General features: G+C 43.2%; 1 pseudogene; it reads left to right on the top strand.

Annotated features, from left to right (window-relative positions):
- Positions 1–1709: 1709 nt before the first annotated feature.
- Positions 1710–20470, top strand: LOC146783120 (uncharacterized; annotated as a pseudogene).
- The last annotated feature ends 1831 nt before the right edge of the window (positions 20471–22301 follow it).

The following is a 22301-nucleotide window of genomic DNA, read 5'->3' on the forward strand; positions in this document are numbered from 1 at the left end:
AGCCTTCGATACGGTCAAACATAACAGCCTCCTGGACTTATTGAACACAGGATGGGTTTCTCAGGGGCTGTCCTAAAGTGGCTCCCCTCTTTCTTAGACAACCAAACTCAAAGAATCAAGATTAACTAATCGCTGTCTACTACCACTCTGGTCACCCAGTCCTTAACTAACAAAGAAAAGTGGGGCTAAAAAACTTACGGTTGCAAAGAAAAAAGGAGGGGGGCACCCCACAGGTGTGTTAATACTGCCTTTACCCACAATCTGTGGCATGCTTCATCATAGGGCTGCTAACACACAACCGTGCAAGCCAACGCAGGAGGTGGAGAAATAGGGAGGGGGAAGACGTACACAACACAAAATAAAGGTACAATGTGCGGGATCAAAAAGGAGCGCAGAACAAGATTAAAAATAGACCGTAGGATCTCCTAAGTAATCCTTTTTGATGTTGGATTCCCTGATCTAATTAAAAGGTCAATCCAAGACCAGGTTTATGAACAGTCTGTAGACACAAGACCTGCTGGGAAGTGAACACTGGCTGTTGCGACGGTGTGAAGGTTTGTAGAAACAGTAGTCGGCAGGCACTTCTGACACCACAATCTTCTAAATTTGTGTTTGCTGAAGCCCCACACTGCTGATGATTGGGTTTCCAGGAGTGAAGGTGCAAAGTAGAAAATATTAGCTGGGTTGGGCTGCCACAGTATTTTAAGGTAAGGGATTTCCTGTAGCGGTTCTGACTTTTGTACAGTAGGACTAGATTTCATGACTCCTGGAGCAGTGGTGGTCCTCAGTGAAACCGCTTCTAGATCACTTGTGGTTCATCATGACCCTAAGCTTATGTTCGAGGCATGTGTTCTGTAGATGTACATGCTTTGCATACTCCTGCCATCTAGTGTGGGTCCGGATGTTTGCAAGTTGTTTTTCTTCAAAGAAGTCTTTTCCAGTCACGTGGTAAGGTGACTCCCCCTTTCGGTGATAGTGCGCAGGAGCATTGACTCCATTGTTAGATTGTTTCTTTCCTCCATCGGGGTCGGACGTGGTTTGCAGCGCTCCAGTGTGAAACCATTCTCTAGGATCCTCTTGGTGCGCAACCCACTGTACCTTCATCGGTATTGTTTCGTACACGTCTCACCATTCTCTACATTTTGAAAAAATAGGAAAACTCTCTGTCTTTGGTATAGAAGACATCATTGGCGTCCTTCGGGCCTAGTCGCGTCAGTCGACTACCACTCCGTTCCATAGTAGAGGAGGAGGCCTTCTCTATCCAAGAATCGGACTCGGATCTGGAGATTGAGTTGGAGTCCGAAGAAATTCCAGCAGGACAGGGTGCCATGAGTAATAAAGCTCTTTTGCCTCCCAAACTTCCTTCCACCACTGCCTGTTGGCCATAGTCAGCACTAAGAGACTGCTTTCAGTGCCTTGCCCTCGGGCTCAGCACTGAGCTGAGACAATACCTCTTCGGTTCAGAAACATTGTGGACCTGAAAGATAAAAAAGACAAATCCAGATCAGCACCGAAAATTTCAGCATCGTAACAAAAAGACGCTCCCTTAAAACCACTGGAGCCGATTTTGTAAAAAATGAGAGAAGCTGGATCCCAAACAAAAGATTCATATAAATCCTGATACTGGACACACAACAGCTAAACCAGTAATACCTTCAAACAGTAAGGCAGACACTGAATACAAAATCCCTCTGAAGAAGAAAAATGACATGGCTACCAGCCCTATTAACATTCCTCAAACCCCTCCACCATCTTCACCAATGCCCATTATACCAGATATAGATCCTGTACACATTACACCATCAGGCTCGCCTAACACGAATCCTGATTTAAGAGATGATGATGATAATTATAATCAGCCACCAACTGATCCATGGGATGACTGTAATATAGATCCACCTCAAGATACAGACCCTGATCTATACCCCGCAAAACCTTCTACTCCTGACGATAATACTGCATATCAGAAGTTGATCGCTAGGTCAGCCAATTATCATGGAGTACACTTACACATAGAAGCCCTAGAAGAGGATTTCCTATTCGAAACCTTAGGAAACATACACAGAACAACACAAATCAACACAAATGTTGCCTATGTTGAAAGGGATGATGAGTCATACGAATGATATTTTTAAAGACCCAGTTAGAGCATGCATACTAACACTTAGGGTGGACAAAAATATAAACCCCCACCATCTGACCCAGTTTGTATTAGGGGTCAGTTGCCTTTGGATTCTTTGGTGGTCTCTCATTCCCGTAAGAGGGCAAACTCACAGACATCAAGAAAGGCACCACCTCCAGATAAAGAATCCAAGCTGATAGATGCATCAGGGAAGAGAGTAGCTGATCAATCAGCCAACCATTGGTGCATAGCTAATATGTAAGGTCTGTTGTCCAGATATAATAGAGCTCACTGGGATGAAATCAATCAATCAGAACATGGAAGAATTATTTTAATATCTCCCAGAAGAACACAAAAACAGGGGGCAGGAAATAGTACAGGAAGGTAAACTTATTTCAAATTCATCTATCAGGTGTGCATTAGATGTTGCAGATATTGCAGCTAGAGGGATCAATACTAGAATACTGCTAAGAAGACATGCATGGCTCAGAATTTCTGGTTTCAAACCAGAAGTTCAGCAAACCATTCTTAATGCACCCTCTGATAAGGAACACCTGTTTGTGCCTCAAATAGACAAATTCCTTGAAAAGATGAAAAAGGATACCGAAGTGGCAAAATGTCTGGGAGCACTTCAGTCTCCTTCCACCAGAGAATCCTTTGGTTGCTCCTTTTACAGAGCAGGTTCCAAAACTAATTCCACAGACGTGGCCGCGTCTTCATACAAGACACAAACACAATCATCCCCCTCTAGAGGATTCTACAAGGAGGGTTACAGAGGTAACACTTTTAAGGGAAGAGGTAGACGTACACCAACCCACACCTCTCAGTTCACTAACAAGCAGTGACTTGCTAGTACCCCCCCCCCCCGACCATTCATCACCTTGTGGTAAATAATTTAATTACCGGAACTTAATTTGATGCGGAAAATCTATAACAATAGCTCAGTAAAATAAGAGGCAGAATCCGTGGTATTAGAGGTTCGGAACGGGCTTTATTCCAGAATCAATTTAAATTGAGGAGCTCCATATTCCATCACCACGAAGGTTCAGGAAGTGAAGAACGCTACTTTATTGACAAGTAATCATTTTTATACAATAGGCATTACAGTGAAACAGATGGAGGAGGCGTAACAATTGATAGCAAAGATAAAACATACATGCGTAGCAAAAGTGGGTGTAACTGGGTGTAACTAAAGAACGTCATCAGGTATGATGTCATAATAGGGTGGTTCCATGAAAGAATTTCGCAATGTCAGCAGAAATACTTGGCAGAAATGCGCGCGCAGCAGCATGACGTGTGATTGACGTGCAACTAGGGGGTGAAGGGGACTTGACATTTAGCTCTACATGTGGCGACAGAAGTCTGGAGGGTCAAGTCAACCTAATCCCAAATCATATCTAACATCCTATGTTTAAAGAACTATGTTATCCAAAAGAGAGGTCTTTTAGAGTAGAATCTTATTCTATACTGACTATACTGACTGTTAGTGCGTGTACAAGCGTCTAAGTGTCTACACTAGATGCGAGGGCAGAAATCTTCCATAGTAACAGGGCTATGAATTACTTGCATAATGACAGAGAAGCCGGGCCTTTTGCTCGGTAGCTGGAAGGATGTTTACTTAAACTACTAGACAGGAATGCATTGGGTAGGGAGCGGAGCAGATAATCTCGAAGGTGAAATACAGTTTTTGGCAGGCAACAGGCTGATGTCAGGCACCGTTAGCCGCGCAGGGAATAGGACAAAGTTCATGGATACAGATGCGAGCTCAGACTGGAGCTTTCAGAGGCAGAAGGGAAGAAAAGGCTTGATGGCAGACTCAGGGCCTACTTGCCTGGACTGTAAAATGGCATAAGTGAACCATATAAAGCCGGTGGCCTTTCATACTTAGGAATGGAATATCCGGCCCATTCATGGCGGATCGGAAAGAGGACATGTTGACGGTGGACGCACATGTGTTTGCGTCTTCATAACTGGAGCTGGAGGGAACATACATGTACTTGTGATTTATACATGAAACCGTTGGGGTCCAAGATAGGGGACATAACTGATCATAAAAATCCATATTTCCACATTCCCTCCTTGTCCCCTACTTGCCCGTCAAGAGATATCAATCTTCATCAATCCATCGATCTGTTCATATAGCATCATTTGTTCTTCTTTTTTCTTCTGGAATGAATGAAATCTTGGTGGTGGAATACACGATGTGGCACACAGACCACAAATCGCTGGTCCACATTGTAGGCATAGACAGCAACTGAATAATATGAGGAAGCCAATACCTAGGAAGGATAGGACCTTCCATCCAAAGGTAGATAATACACTCCAAAACCAACTGGACCAAGTCCAAGTGCCTGGATTCTGGTGTATCTGGCTTACAATCTTATGAAGGCGAGTTATGGCTTTATATACAGATGGCGAATTTTCTGGTATGAAAATGCAACAACTTGATCCGATGACCCTACAAGCTCCGCCCCTATCGGCCAGGATGACGTCAAGGACAAGACGATTTTGAAGCACAACAATCCGCATAGCAGACTGCTCTTCTGTTAAATTGCCTAAGGCGGAAATAGTTTCGTTCACTACTGCTTCAAGGGTTCTGGTTAATCTACGTATCAGCTTACTATTGGTAACTGTACCTATATAGGGAAAGAGACCTTTATTGAAATCTGTGTATTTTTCCCATGCTGTCTCAGTGTAATCGGCTATTGGGAGATCTCTCCTTTCTCTATTGTGTACTAAATGAGTGTTTCTGTGATAATCAGGAGGAGCTAGGAAAACAGGTGGCAAAAGGAATCCGATGTAGCAGGTACCATCCCAATCTAGTGGCAAACGTATGTATGCCGTCTGACCACATATGAAGTAGGAATGGCGGGAAGCTCTAAATGTAGACTTGCCTTGATCACTAAATTCTATTACAGTGGTGCATCTACTATGGCCCATATGTAAGGAACCATTCTTTCTTACACATAATTCACCTTTAACTGGAAATACTGACATGGCGGGCAAAATTGGAGTAGCTTCGGATTCGACATTCAGGATCATGAGATTAAGCGTAAAATTACCTAATCCATATACTTCATTTTCTAGATCAGTTCCTGTTCTTTTGGGAAGTCCCTCCTTGTTAGGGTGACAGACTCTGAGTAAAACTAAGTTCAGATTTCCCCATACCCAGTTATTCTGGTAAACTGCAGAATTCGAATCTAGGGAATTAATTAAGCTAAACCATGCTCCACAGGAGCCGTTGTGTGTGAACGGGTATGGAAAGAGAGGTAGAATTCCTTTATAGTTCTGATAGGGAGGGAGTCGACCACATATCCAACAATTTGTAGCATTGCTAACCTGATGGGAATGATGTAACATACTAATAAAAGTGTTATTGCGCAGCGCAAATCTATAAGACAACTCATGCGGAGGTAATTCACTAAAAGAATGTTCGGCAGTAACATTGTAAACATGTCTAGAAATAGGATAATATATGTGCAACAATATACTTGCAGTAATTATTAAAAGACTTAAGAAAAACAAAATTAATAACGTCACTGTGCAATGACTACGCAGTGATTTACAGCACGCATGTTGTTTCAACTTTATCCTTCTGTTTCTTTCTTTATACAGGTCTAAGGGATACATGTCAGAGACAAATTCGACCGATTCACCTTGGAGAGGACTTAAACAATCAAATTGCCTGACTTGTTAGACCTAAGTTTTAGTTTGTATTGTTCATGGTTATTCAGTTCAACCAAAGGAAGTTTTGAGTCAATTGGAGAAGACACGCAAGGTGTGTCGTTTACGTCTGACGGTAGTCCATGAAATTTCTTGATATGACTTGAATGTATCCAGCCTTTTCGACCTTCGATCTTCACGGCTGTCCTCGTCGTTAGCAATACGAGTTGAGGCGATCTCCACCTAGGATCCAGCTGTGACTTCCGGTCAAAGTTCCTCACTAAAACTAAATCTCCTGGAATTACGTCATGGGGTTTCACCTCGGTGTTGTCGGGAAAGGCTGCAGCTACCTGTGAACGACAAGATTGTAGTGCAGACATCAAGGAAGCCAAGTAATCTGTCAGCATATTACAGTCAATATCAGTTATTTTGCGTGGTATAGGCGTCCCCCACATATTTGGTGGTCTGCCAAAGATCACCTCATACGGGGATAGCCCTGTTCGAGAGTGTGCTACCATTCTCATGTAAAAGAGTGCAACGGGTAAGGCTACTACCCAGTCGACACCTTTCTCTCTACAGATTTTGGACAATCTAATTTTCAGGGTCTGGTTATGTCGTTCCACGAGACCTGCTGCCTCGGGGTGTCGGACACAGTGAAATTTCCACTGATAGCCTAACAAAAGTGAAACGTGTTTCATTAATTCGGATGAGAACGGCTGGCCGTTATCTGAGTAGACAGCACGTGGTAAACCGTACCGTGGGAAGAATTCTCGAACCAACTGTTTGGCAGTAGTCGGAGCAGTGTAATCTGAAACCGGGTATGCCTCTGTCCAACGGGAAAGAGCACAGACAACTACGAGAACATATTTGAATCCTCGACATCGTTCCATCTGGATATAATCCATCTGGAGGACTTCAAAAGGGTGATCAGGAGGCTGAAATCCACCCTGTTCTACGGGAATGCTTTTACCTGGGTTATACTGACAACAGATCATACAGGTACGGACTTTTTGTTTAGCTGCTGCTCGTAAATGTTTGTTGAACCAAATGTGTTGAATGCTGTCTAGCATAGCTTTTTCTCCTAGATGTGCTGGACTATGTACAGTGTTAATAACGACTTGGACCATTGAATCAGGAAGGAACCACACAGATTTTTCCTTCGTCATCCATCCTTGATCCGTTTGGATCCCTCCTAATGCAGTCCATTTCTTTATTTCATCTGGTGTAGCATGTGTCTGTATGTCGATTACGTCAAGAGCGGGATCCTTAACCGTCATGCAATGTGTTGGTGTCGGGACTATTGTCTTTGTCATGTCGGATGTTTGAGTTTGAGCAGTCTGTTTAGCTGTTCTGTCAGCTAGATCATTGCCTTGAGAAATGATATCAGTAACTTTCGTATGAGCTTTACATTTCATAATTGATATTGCAGTGGGTAGATGTATTGCATCTAATAAGGCATGAATAAGGGGTCCGTGCTGAATGTGGGCACCGTGAGAAGTTAAATAACCTCTCTCTCGCCACAGCACGCCGAAGTCATGTACAACTCCGAATGCATAACGTGAATCAGTGTATATGTTGACTTTTTTATTTGTGGCTTGAATACAGGCTTGTGTCAGAGCGATGAGCTCTGCTGCTTGAGCTGACAAGGTATTTATGCAATTTGTTTCAATGATTTCAGTGTCTGTTGTGACTGCGTAAGCGGCCACTAGCTCTCCTGTACCTGTTCTCATACATGAACCATCTACATACAACGTCAGGTCTGGGTCTGACAATGGGACGTCTGTCAAATCTTGTCTGGGTTTCGTCGTGATAGTGATAACTTCAATACAATCATGTGCTAGTGGGTCTGTTCCATTTAGAGGTAACAGTGTGGCAGGATTCAATGTACTACAACGTCTGATTTCTATATGTGGCTGAAACAATGTTAATTCGTAACCAGTGAGTCGTGCTATAGTCAAGTGTTGTGTTTGTGTGCGGTTCAAGAGAACCTCTACTGCATGTGGTACTTGTACTGTCAATGGATGTCCTAATACTATGGCATCGCTTTGTCTGATTGCTAAAGCTGTTGCTGCTACTGATTTCAGGCACGCAGGCAAAGCCTGAGCTACGGGATCTAATGTACTAGAAAAATAAGCACATGGTTTGTGTGATCCTGCTTGTTCCTGTGTGAGTACTGACAAGGCAGTACCTTCGCGTTCTGTAACGAAGAGTGTAAACTGTTTATTGTAACATGGTGTTGCTAAAACAGGTGCTTGGCATAAGGCTTTCTTTAGGCTTTCAAAAGCTTGTGTATGTTCCTGAGTCCAAGGGAGAACAGTCGATGTGGCTGCCTCCTGTGTTGTCAATTGAATGAGTGGTTTCGCTAGAAATGCATACTGAGGGATCCACTGCCTACAATATGAAGTGAGGCCTATGAAAGCCCGCACCTCCTTTTGTGTCTTGGGTATTGGCATATTTGCAATTAACTGGATGCGATCTGATGTAAGCTGCCTTCCCTCCTTGGACAGCGAGTGACCAAGGTAAACAACTCGCTGGACACAGAATTGCAGCTTAGAAGGGGACACCTTGTGCCCCTTTTCGGCCAAAAATTGTAAAACCGTCAGTGAGGCTTTTTCACATTCAGGTTCGCTTCTAGCGGTGATCAGCAGATCATCGACGTATTGAAGCAGGGCAGTGTTTACTGGCATGTGGATACTGTCGAGTTCTCGTTTCAGTGCTTGGCTATAAATGCTGGGGCTTTCTGTAAATCCTTGAGGTGCGCGTGTGAATTTAAAGCTTCGTCCATTTAAACTAAATCCGAACAAGTATTGGCTTTCCGGATCTATTGGGACGCTGAAGAAGGCATTCTTGAGATCAATTACAGTAAAGAATGTTGCTTCGGAATCAATGGCTGTCAGTAATGAAGAAATGTCTGGGACTACGGGGTATTGTGGTACTATGCATTTATTTAATTCGCGCAGATCAATAACCAATCGATATACTGGCGGGGCTGTTGGATCGGTTCGTTTAAGAATCGGAATTATCGGTGAATTACATACATTGGAGTCAGTTTCCACAACCACTCCTTGGGTAATAAGCTCGTCAATGATTTGTAGTAAAGCCACTACAGCATCTGGGGGTAACTTGTATTGTCGCATTCGTGGAAGTACCACTCCTGCCTTTAGTGTGACTCGATATGGTGTAATGTTCATGCAACCAACATCTGTAGGGCCTTGTGCCCATAAATGTGTGGGTAAAGTCTGTAGTCGGTGATCCATGTCTCGGGACACGTAGTGCCCTTTGAAATCACGTAAAAACAATCTTACTCCTTCCGGAGAACAACATATAATAGCTCCTAGAGCTTTCAAAGTTTTTATGCCTAACAAGTTTTCTGGACATGATTTGGTAAGTAATAAATCTGTAGTTCGTGTCAAGGGACCAATCGTAAGTGGAAGAGGCTGTGTTACTTCGTTAATGATAGGTTTTCCTGAAAAGCCAAGGGAAATATTCTGTGAGCCTGAGAGGGGTGCCCCTGGAACTTCACTACGTTTTATTGTTGTTCGGCTTGCCCCTGTATCAAGTAAGAATTTTCTATCTTGGCCTAATAGTTCACTGTGCACATAAGGTCCTTCTTGATCTACAGGGACCTCAATAAGGGGTAAGCCAACTTCCCTCTCTAGGCTGTTTCATGAGTATCGTTGATAATCAGGATAGTCATACTGTGCGGTCTGATACATCTGTCGGGTCGTTGTTTGTGTGGCAGCAATAGGCTGCGGTGGTGGAGCTGGCATAGACTGTTGCGGAGCTGGCATGGACTGTGCATGCTGCGGAGTTCCTTGTTGATTCTGATCCTGTCTAAGTGGTCTTGGTCTTTCTTTTGTGTTACCTATGGCGATATTATGTTTTAAAACGGGACAATCGTGTACATAATGACCTGGCTGTTTACAATAGTTACATGTCCCTTTTACAGGACCTGTTGAAACACTAGACTGTGTTATACCCTTCTTATGACCGTCAGCTGGAACTGTCTGGGAAACTAGCATTTTCATTTTCGTGTCCTTCATGCGTCTATGTTCATGTTCTTGTTCTTCTCTAATTCTATTGTGATGGTACTGTAGCATTTGTAACATTTGTGACGGAGTGTTACCTTGCCAGGTACTCTCGAACTTCAATACTCTATTCTTAACTTGGGGCAAGGCATTTTCAACCAATTTTGTCACAAACAGATGTGGATACGACTCGCTACTTGCTTTTATTCCACTATTTATACCAAAACATTTCTCAAATCGGGAATAGAAATCACTAGTGTCTTCATCTGATTTTTGTTTACAGGCTGAGATTGCACCCCAGTCTTCCTTTTTCGTAGTTAATAAACGTGGCAGTACCTGTACTAGTAGACCTGGTAGTGCTTTGATCTTGTCCCCGAGCCCTGAACCTGGACCTCGAGCTTTTTCTTAGTTTTCTAATGCTGTCCAATCTATCTTCTGGTCTCCCACCTCCCAATCCTTTTCCTTGAGTTTTTCGTAAATGCCCGCAGGCATTAATACCTTTAATATTGTCATAATGTCGGGGTAGGTATATTCTCCCATGAGTAACATATCTTTAATTTCACGATGGAAACCCGCTGGGTCTTTATCATGACTGGGTACCACTTTCTTCATTTCTAATAGTTCTATTTTGGATATGGGTGTGTAGACAAACACACGTTTAAACTCATTGTCATCACCCTTTATCGGGTGTACTTCGCGTAAGGGATTCTGTCTATCCATGTAATACGTTGTTCTTTCCTTGATGGGCAGTGAGACATGTTCAGGACATACAAAAAGGATGTACTGCTTTCTGGATTCTAGTATTTCTCTAATTAGCTTAGTACCGGAACCTCTCCATTTATTCGTGAGTAATTCAGTCAATATATCAGGTAAGGGGCCAGGATCGGAGTGTTGGCTTTTATATAATATAAGGAGTTGTTGAATCATATAGATACCAGCTAAACGCTGTTCATCTGGGGCGAGGTTCAAAAACGTATGTGCTAGTGTATCATCACCATATTTTCCAGGACTATCAACCCAGTGAACGGCTGACCTGGCTAATTCTTGTTCGTCCATAGAATCGAGTATATGATAACCCCTTCGTTCTCGGAGTAATTTGTCAGCGGCTTGGAATGAATGTTCGGGGGACCTTATATTTATTATAGGAGTTTGGAATTTTCTGTTATTATCTGGACGTATCGGACATATCGGATCAGTAAAGCATCTAGTATTATTGCAAGATCTTCCTCTACCTACATAGGCCATGGTTTCTAACTGTCCTGTGGGCAGTTCTAATTCTTCCTCGTCCTCGGTTTGTTCTGGTTCGTCTACTGCTAATCTTTCCTCGTGTATTCGTTCTATTTCTTTGCGGATCTTTCGGCTCATAGCTACTATACATGATCGTTTATCGTGTCTCCCCTCTGATATATTCTTACCCCATGTGGTAAGAATTTGCATTTCTTCCGGATTTACCCCTGGTTGATCTTGATTTCTGATCACACAGTTTATGAGGAAACGTAACAGTTCCCCCTGTATTTCCACTTTTTGGTACTCCATGGCTCTGTTAATACTCTCAGGGTCTCGCCCTGACTGAACAAAGTGATATATATTTTCTAAATGTGTAGTCATTCCTGGTAGCTTCCCTAAATATATTGCAGCTCGTCGGATACGTAATGATGCCAGCATCATTTCGTCCCCTTTTCCGGGCACAGGGTCATATCTACAATCTATTAGAAGTTCCTTGAGCGTGTTGGGAGTTACTAGTTTGGGCGTACGTTGATGGGCTAATTCTTGAAAGGAAAGTTTATTTGTTCTGGGTGGCGTGGAAAAAATGCTTGATGCACCTCCGGTAGCACCACCTGGGGTGCTGGATGTGAAAGGATTCGTTGAACGGGATATAGCAACCATAGGTGTGGATGCGGATGTAGAAACAGATGTGCTTGCCGGAACTTGTGTCGGAGTTTGCTGTTGCAGAGGTACAGACGAAGGAGGGTCTTGGCGTTGAACCCCCTCGGCAGGCGGTCTATGTGGCGCAGCATTAGCATACTCGGGAGCTGCGTCGTCTAAATAAGAGGAAAGAAAAACATCTTCTGCGGTTCTGGGATGCCCTTTGGGATGTGCTTTTATCGGAAATAATGGGGGTGGCAAGTCTCTTGGTATCTCCGGAGTAGCCTTAGGTAATCCTTCGGCCAGAAGAGGATACATACCATTCACAAGGGCATTTCTTTGTCTGTCTGTTTGTTCTGACTTTACTCGAGTACCCTCTTCAATTAATACATTTTCTCGAACTTTATTTGAATTCTCCTTACTTTTCTCTTCCTGTCTGAGCGCTTTCTCTGTGCGTCTATATGATTCTTTACGCCATAATTCAATGGCATCTTTCTGTGACTGTCTAGCTTTCTTTTTCCATAATTCTTCTTCTACTTTCATAATGCAATCTGCATCCCAGGTCCCAGCTGCGGGCCACCTCTGACTTTCTGGTAATTCCTTGGTGTAGTCTACCCATAGATCAAGAAATAATATGGCGTCTAGGCCATGTTTATGATACATGAAGTACCCTGGAGTGTCCCTAGGAGGAATGGGAACAGCTTCTTCGAGTACCCCTTTTCTAGTTTTGATCTGTCTTAATTTCGAAAAGAGCGGCATATTGAGAACTGATCTGATACCTAATTTTGAACACGTTTAATACCATAAAACACAATAATGAACAGTCATTCACACCACAATATACAGAACGTATTTAAAACATTTTAACATTTAACATTTAATGAAAATAAACAATGATGGCCAATTAGGGAACTAGTCACTAAGCATAATACTCGATACTAACTAGGTAATTCTGAATTATATACTAGACATACTTGATATACTGCTAAACAGTACAGATACACTGCTGAAACAGTGCAGACCGGATTTGTGTACCCAAACCCGTCTTGACCGGCACAAACTATGTGCACGTCAGAACGCCTCCCCGATAATGGTACTCACCGGGTAGCTCGGAACGGAAGGCCTCGGAACTGAACTGAACTTGAACCGGACTGGACTCGACTCGAAACTTCGGAAACTTCGGAAACTGGTGGGCCTCTGTATACCTCGGATCTTGCTCTCTCAGCTAGGCTCTGGTCGGGATACTTCGCACTTCTCACCGCCTCGTCTGGGTGTTGATCGCAGCCTCAGTTACCCCCGCTCGGCAGGAGGGAGATACAGGAAATCCTGTGGGTACGCGTTGTTGTCCGTCCAGCTGTGACAGGAGACCGGGCCTGCAACGCACCGCCGGCGCGTGAGATGAGAAAGTGTCCCTGTTCGGGCGCCATTTATGTGGTAAATAATTTCATTACCGGAACTTAATTTGATGCGGAAAATCTATAACAATAGCTCAGTAAAATAAGAGGCAGAATCCGTGGTATTAGAGGTTCGGAACGGGCTTTATTCCAGAATCAATTTAAATTGAGGAGCTCCATATTCCATCACCACGAAGGTTCAGGAAGTGAAGAACGCTACTTTATTGACAAGTAATCATTTTTAGATCAGCACCTTGGTACAATGAGGAGCTGCATCAACTTAAACTCTCCCGAAGGCAAGCAGAGAGGAAATGGAGAAGAAATTACGCCGAAGACGACAAGACAGACCTGCGTCTGATTCAATTACAATACAAAGCTCTGATCCTGAGGTCTAAGGCAGATTTCTATGCGAGCTCCATTACCCAGGCTTCCAACGGGACAAAAGCCCTTTTTAAGATAGTCCGTGATCTCTCTTCTCCGGACTGTATGAACAATAGAGTAGCTCCCTCACAAGCCCTGTGCAATGAAATCGCCTCCTTCTTCCAGGAGAAAATTGCTAACATTGTCAACACATTACATGACTTTACTCAGGAAGGCTCTGAGGAAATAACCAGCCTGGCCGACGCAGACCCTTCGCTAACCGCGGCTCTAGACAGCTTCCAACCACTCTCTCAAGAGGCTTTTGATAGTCTTATAGAAAGCGTGTCTTCTGGCTCTCCTCTAGACCCTTTCCCCCATAAAGTCTGGAAACTACATGGGCGTAACACCTTCCCTTGGATGAGAATGATTTGCAATCAGTCCCTGATGGATGGATCGGTTCCAGACTGCTGGAAATTAGCAGTGGTAACCCCACTGATTAAGAAACCTAACCTGGACCCTTTGGTACCTGCTAACTTTAGGCCTATTTCACTCCTGCCCTACCCGGTGAAAATTCTCGAAAAATCGGTAAGCAAGACACTGTCTTGCTTCCTGGAGGAGAATTTCCTGCTTGATAGGGATCAGTTCGGCTTTCGTCCTGGCCACGGGACTGAAACAGCTCTGGTCACCATGTTAGATAATCTTCGAATGCGTGCCGACAACGGGAATGCCATGATTTTAGTGCTCCTCGATATGTCGGCAGCATTCGATACGGTGAGCCATCCAGTCCTGGTGGAGAGACTAAGGCAGATAGGTGTTAAAGGAAGAGCGCTGCAATGGCTGCAATCCTACCTAGAAGGCAGACAGCAGGTAGTCACCATGACCCCTTTCTCCTCTAGTCGGTTTCCAGTTGCACACGGGGTGCCGCAGGGATCTGCCATTAGTCCCATCCTTTTTAACATCTACTTACGGCCCCTGTTCCCTCTAATTAAATCTTTTGGCGTCAGCTTGGTGAACTACGCTGACGACACGCAGCTGGCCTTCTCCTTGGAAGGGGATGATGCACTACCTATGGAGCAGTTCCTACAATGCATGAAGCAGACCACGGACTGGCTCAGAAGGAATTCTCTCCAGTTCAATAGTGGTAAAACTGAGGTGGTTTTCTGCTCTCCCACTAGGATTCCAAAACATCTACCTTCTGAATTTAGACTCTCTCCAGAGGAAGATCCCCTAAAACCGGTCAGTAAGGTACGCAATCTTGGGGTGATCCTTGATGATGACCTTCAAATGGGATCCCAGGCTAGTAAGACCACCTCAGTCTGCTTCGCTCTGCTGCGACTACTTCGAAGTATTCTACCCCTACTCCCCAGGGAGTCACGAGCTATGGTAGTACGCAGTACGGTTTTAAGCAGGCTTGATTACTGCAATTCCCTCTATTTGGGGGCTCCGCAGCACATCTTCCAGGGACTGCAGAGGATACAGTCAGCAGCAGCTAAATTAGTGCTCGATCGGCGTCGCAGTTCGTCGGCCACTGGAGCACTGAGGGACCTACACTGGCTCCCTGTCAAGGAGAGGGTCTCTTTTAAGTCTCTGTGTTTGACCTTCCGAGCAGTGCACGGACTGGGCCCAGCCCCGATGCAGGACAAGTTTGTCCGTCATCTGCCAATCAGACAGCTTCGTTCCTCTACTGCAGGCCTGCTGACAGTCCCGAGATTCAAACGCTCCAGGGTAGGTGGAAGGGCCTTCAGTGTAGTAGCTGCCGGTATGTGGAACAAGCTTCCTCTGAATCTGAGACAATGTAACTCTCTAACTGAATTTCGTAAGGGACTTAAAACCTGGCTCTATCCCAAAATCTAACCCGGTTCGCTCCCCCTGCTCCTCTTCTGTCCTCTTGGTATGGTTCTTCAGTCTAAAGCGCCAAGATGCCCGTAGGGCGATAGCTGCGCTATATAAGTTTCCCATCAATCAATCAATCAATACAATAGGCATTACAGTGAAACAGATGGAGGAGGCGTAACAATTGATAGCAAAGATAAAACATACATGCGTAGCAAAAGTGGGTGTAACTGGGTGTAACTAAAGAACGTCATCAGGTATGATGTCATAATAGGGTGGTTCCATGAAAGAATTTCGCAATGTCAGCAGAAATACTTGGCAGAAATGCGCGCGCAGCAGCATGACGTGTGATTGACGTGCAACTAGGGGGTGAAGGGGACTTGACATTTAGCTCTACATGTGGCGACAGAAGTCTGGAGGGTCAAGTCAACCTAATCCCAAATCATATCTAACATCCTATGTTTAAAGAACTATGTTATCCAAAAGAGAGGTCTTTTAGAGTAGAATCTTATTCTATACTGACTATACTGACTGTTAGTGCGTGTACAAGCGTCTAAGTGTCTACACTAGATGCGAGGGCAGAAATCTTCCATAGTAACAGGGCTATGAATTACTTGCATAATGACAGAGAAGCCGGGCCTTTTGCTCGGTAGCTGGAAGGATGTTTACTTAAACTACTAGACAGGAATGCATTGGGTAGGGAGCGGAGCAGATAATCTCGAAGGTGAAATACAGTTTTTGGCAGGCAACAGGCTGATGTCAGGCACCGTTAGCCGCGCAGGGAATAGGACAAAGTTCATGGATACAGATGCGAGCTCAGACTGGAGCTTTCAGAGGCAGAAGGGAAGAAAAGGCTTGATGGCAGACTCAGGGCCTACTTGCCTGGACTGTAAAATGGCATAAGTAAACCATATAAAGCCGGTGGCCTTTCATACTTAGGAATGGAATATCCGGCCCATTCATGGCGGATCGGAAAGAGGACATGTTGACGGTGGACGCACATGTGTTTGCGTCTTCATAACTGGAGCTGGAGGGAACATACATGTACTTGTGATTTATACATGAAACCGTTGGGGTCCAAGATAGGGGACATAACTGATCATAAAAATCCATATTTCCACAACCTGTTGGGGAAGATTACAACAGTTTCCTCACATTTGCCAGTCAATAGCAACAGACAAATGGGTTTTAGATATTATCCAACATGGTTATTGCCTGGAGCTTACCAGCAATCCTCCCAATATTCCACCTCGCATTCACAAACTCTCGCCACAATACCACCAACTCTGCAAACAAGAGGTATCAAGTATCAGGATTATACTCACTTTACTTCCTAATCCCCAAGAAGGACGGGTTAGAACACTTCATATGGTTACCCTTCAACAAGTGCATCCACTTCTGCTGTGAAAGCGAGGGGCTAAGAAGGAAGCCTGTTAGATTACTCACAGCAGCCACTGAGAGGCTAGAGAGAACTGCACTGCTTTGGCGAGACACCAGAAGCATCAACATGGGTGGAACTGGTCCTGGTGCTGCCATTTCTTATCCAGGCGAAGGCGCTGGGGCACTCTGCTACAGAATACACAACCAGTGCAGTGTGTCCCCTTTGATAGTGATGACTGCAGGCATGCCATGCCCCTAGGAAGCCATACAGATTTGGGCTGGATGGAAACGTACTGTGGCATTAAACCTTCAGAAGAGTGATGGGGAGCAGAGGGGCGTTACTGGAACTCACATCTGGCTGTGAAATGCAGTGATCTGCTGATTCCACACCATACCATGCTTTTACTTTTTCTTAAACTTGAATTTACAAATTGTATAATCTCAAAAATAACATAGCCCTATTTTTATTTTGTCTTTTGTATCTTTCTGTATGGGGTACGTGTTGTTCAGAGCTTCAATGTTTAATTTTTATTTGTCATAATCATAGTCAAAGCAATCCTTTTGATATTAGAAATATTCCTTGATATTCTTCAATACTTCAAATGGAGATTCATTTGACAATGTCTTTTTGATTTTTGTATTTTCTAAATGCGAGAAAGGTATGGAAATCCCGTGGCTAGCGGAGGTAAGATCCAGTTTATGCAGGATCAGTTATGGAAATGTTTTTGATAATCCGAATAATTTAGATACTGTAAACAAAAAGGAGCGATGGGCGGCCCTGTATGGGTGCTACAATAAGGAAAGACTGGCCACACAGTCCAACATATCTAGCGTAATTGTGTACTTAAATATTGAGAACAATCGATATGTACCCAGCTATTTGAGTAAACGAATGGGTCGATGGGAGTGTGGCCTCCTGTTTCTTCTAAGAGCTGGCACTGTCAAGTATCTACTATGCTTTCCTTTGGAGTTTCGAGTAAATCTTGACCTTATTCCTTGTCCCTATAATGTGCAGTCTGGCCAAACTTTATTACACTTTTTGTAGGTTTTATGAGCAATATACCAAATCACTCTTGCTCCCCTTATTTAAAAAAAGATCTTATGTTAATTTTAGAGAAGCCTATAAAACGCTCCTCGAATTGGGCGAGAATGAATTGATAATCCGTGTGGGCACATTTCTGAAAATTGCGGTTAGAGCTCGTATTTCAATGAATTCTGTCTAAATGCATTTTTTAGTCTGTAATGCACTGAAGAATTATGCGATTTTAATAATTTTATGACTATGTGTATATATATACATTGTAGGTGCTTGCCTCTCTTATGATTATGTATGTGCTTGCCTCTTTTATGGATATGTTTTTATCCGAAATAAGTATAATTGAATTCAATTGTATTTTCTAAATATTTTTCGTTCGGTGTATTTTAAATTGTATTGATAGGTAGTATGATGTATACATGATTTTGCTTTCTATATGCTGACTACCCTTTTAGTAATTTCCAAATCTTTACATCTAACAGAAAGCAACTCTAAGAATAATTGAAAAGAAGAAAAATAACAAAGAAGCAGTCGAAAATTACCAGATAGCGGAAGGACGAGCCAGAGATTAAGGCCTCCATTAATCAGATACAACAGAATTCTATGTAATATAGAGAAACTCGTACATGAACAGTTGGTTCAGAAGTGAAATGAAATCAATCGTGTGGATTCCCGAGTCTGTGCTGTTACAGGGCTTGTATTTGACATTTACATAATCCAATCACGGTAATCACTAGAACTATGTATCCACACCCTACACAATGTTTAGTGTGGGGATCAGATTGTTATGTGCGCCAACATGCTTCTCCCAGGTAAAGTATAGCCAGAGACAATAGACACGCGAATAAACCACACAAATGGAGCAGTTGTGAAAAGAGCTGTAGTTTGTTCTCATATCTAATGTGCCATCAGATACCAAACACAGGAGAAAAACCATACAACTTTAGTGAATGTGAAAGGAACTTTCATTGTTTATCAAACCTAATGCAACATAAACACATACAGGAGAAAAACCATAGAGGTGCAGTGAATGTTGAAATTGCTTTACGTGCTTGTTCGTTCCAAGAACACTTCAGCAAACTCACACAGTAGGAAGACCATTCAGCTGTACTGAATGTGAGGAGAACTTTACTCCAGTATCACACTTAAAGCGGCATCATCTTGTTCATACAGGAGAAACACCAGACATGTGCAGTGATAGTGGAAGAACTTTAATCAGCTGTCACATCAAGCATGTCAGCACCGAATATGCAGACGGACAGCCATACAGGTGCATTGAATGTGAAGTTTTACTTGCTCATCAATTCTAAGGAGACATCAATAAACCCAGATAGAAGAAAAACCATATCGCTGTAGTGAATGTGGCAAGAGCTTTAGTACTCCTTCATATCTAAGAACCTATCAGAGAATGCACACTGGAGAAGAACCATACAAGTGCAGTGAATGTGGAAAGAGCTACAGAAGCATATCAACCTTGAAACAGCATCACCGGATACACTCAGTTGAAAAACCTTACATGTGTAATGTATGTGGGGCAGGGTTTACTCAATCATCAAACCTACGAAGACATCAGCAAACACACACAGGAGAAAAACCACACAAGTGCAGTTAATGTAGTAAGAGCTTTACTTGTTCATCAAATCTAATAACTCATCAGCGAATACATGCAGGTGAAAAACCATATGGGTGTAATGAATGTGGGAAGAGCTTTACTTGTTCATCAAATCTAATAACCCATCAACGTATACACACAGGTGAATACCTGTACAGCTGCAGTGAATGTGCTAAGAGCTTTACTTGTTCATCATATCTAATAATCCATCAGCGTATACACACAGGCGAAAAACCATACAGTTGTAGCGAATGTCAGAAGACCTTCAGACACTCATCAACTTTCAAAGAGCATCAGTGTATTCACACAGGTGAAAAACCATACAGCTGTGGTGAATGTCAGAAGAACTTCAGACGCTTATCAGCCATCAAAGAGCATAAGCATATACACACAGGTGAGAAACCTTACAATTGTAGTGAATGTCAGAAGACCTTCAGATGCTCATCCACTTTCAAAGAGCATCAGCGTACACACACCGGTGAGAAACCTAATATGTGCAGTGAATGTGGACAGGGCTTTAGTCACTCTTCAGCTTTAAGGATTCACAATCGAACACACACTGGAGAAAAACCTTATATGTGCAGTGAATGTGGAAAGCGCTTTAATCAGTCTTCAGAGCTAAGTGTCCACAAGCAAACACACACTGGAGAAAAACGATACACATGCAGTGAATGTGGAACGAGCTTCACACACTTATCGACCTTCAGACAGCATCAGCGAATACAAACAAGTGAAAATCCATACATCTGCACTGAATGTGGAAAGATATTCCAATGCTTCTCAATCTTCAAACAGCATCAGCGAATACACATAAGTGAAAAGCTTTACATGTGCGATGAATGTGGGGCAGGTTTTACTCAATCATCAAACCTACGGACACATCAGCAAACACACACAGGAGAAAAACCATACAGCTGTAGTGAATGTGGAAAGGCATTTAATCGGTCTTCCCACCTAACTAGCCACCAGCGAGTGCACACAGGAGAAAGACCATACACATGCAGTGAATGTGGGAAAAATTTCACACACTTATCAACCGTCAAACAACATCAGCGAATACACACAGGTGAAAAACCGTACACGTGCAGTGAATGTGGACAGGTCTTCAATCAGCTATCACACCTAAGAAAGCATCAGACAAGGCACATAAGAAAAAACCCAGTGGTTTTGGTGTAGTATTTCATTAGTTGTTATATGTAAGGGCCGATAAAATACTCATGAGGGAAAGATTGACTACAGTGATAGCTCTGCACAGAAAGGCCTACAGACATGATTAACATAGTCCAATAAGACAGAGGTAGTACACCATGGAAAACAGAGATGTAACACTTAATCTATCACAAAAGTCTTGCAACTAGACCTAATATATAGCCCTTACATCGAAGGATAAAAGAGCCAAACAAAGTAGTGAAACAGAAAAACAAGTATTTAAAATACTGGAACAAAAAGTAAGAAACCCCAAGCTGAGAATGCAACAATATATTGAAAGAAAGTCGGTGGCTGAGAAATGTCTTGTTGGCCAGAGCTGGACAGAGGAGAGGCTCTGCAGAGGAAAACTGCAGTCCATAGGTGAGAGACTAAACATGACTGCTCAGGGTAGAGACCGGAACACAAAATGGTTTACTGCATTCATAGAGAAAACCAGCAACGGCTGCCATGCATAGTTTGAGATGGCCTCACATCTGTTTTCTCTATTTCATGTGTTTTTGAAAGACTACCAATAAAGCAGACACAAGAGAGTACCTCATCTCACCCAAGGTAAACTCTATAAACATTATAACGCTGAAGCACCCAACAGAAACAGAGATCCTGGCACTACTAAACTACAGTAAAGAAGTGCCTCATGATAACAAGGGACGTCCCTAGCCGGATCCTAGGCAGCTGGGTTTTCAAAGATTTCTAAGATTAGAGACCTCATTTCCCAGTGATAACTCTGTCATATACACCGAAAGATACAAGGTGATATAATACATGTGATTATAGCTGAGAGTAATAAAATATAAAAGCAAGAAAAATTATAACAGTTATTTTAGGTACAACTGGAGAAATTAAGAAAAGATTTTAGCACAACATGGCCAGACGTGATTAGATACACATGTCAGGGAGACGCTGTCTTACGTACAATGCAAGTATTATAAAGCGTATTTTAGCAAATGTAAGATGTTAATGCTGACTATTATCACATCTTGTAGATATAACCTGAGTGAATGTTCAAAATCAATCATAATTTTATGTTACTTGTAATTTTCATTCAGTGGTATCTCCCAATGAGTGGGCTATGATGGCAGGCTACTAGTGAAGTACAGAGTTAGTAGAAGTGTGATGTTGAAAGATGTGAGTTATACAAGTACAATTTTAAATTAGCCAGTGTCCTACTACATGCAGTGAGACGTTATCCTTTCAAGCATGTAACTGTGGAAGGATGTTCATTCACCTCATCACATGTATTTAAAACCCTGCTGATAATGAGAACATTAAGCCAAAGAGAAATATGTGTCTGAACTAAGACGGGATTATGTTTAAGCCGCTCTAAGAAGATGCAGAAACAGACCCAACGTGCAGAAAGAATGCATTTATTACCTGCAAAAAGCATATGTGTTTCCTGCGGGGGGTGTTGCTTGGCGCTGCAAGATGGCGGCCGCAGTTTAATGTCACTGTGGTGCCCGAAATGCATCACAATGTCGCCGGCATCCAACTGGAGAAACTGTCAGACTTCTGCCTATTGACAGTGGTGAGCCACAGGAGCCCGGAGAGGCATGATTGGTGTAGCCCAGGAGCACAGATGACAGCAGGTGAGGGCAGCACAGTGTCATGTTTCCGTTCCGACCCGTATGTATGAGTGTGCATGAGACATTGCGAAGTTTACGGTGAGACGTGTAGGAGCGTGTCTGGACACTCACACCTACCAGTCTCTGGCAGTTTTGGTAGGCTGCTTGGAACTGCCCGAGACGGAGAAAATGTGCGCCGGAACGTGGCGTGCTGTTTTCTTTTCCAGCCTCCTCCCCAC

This window comes from Triturus cristatus, chromosome 12 (genome assembly GCF_964204655.1).
Source record: "Triturus cristatus chromosome 12, aTriCri1.1, whole genome shotgun sequence".
NCBI classification, from domain to species: domain Eukaryota; kingdom Metazoa; phylum Chordata; class Amphibia; order Caudata; family Salamandridae; genus Triturus; species Triturus cristatus.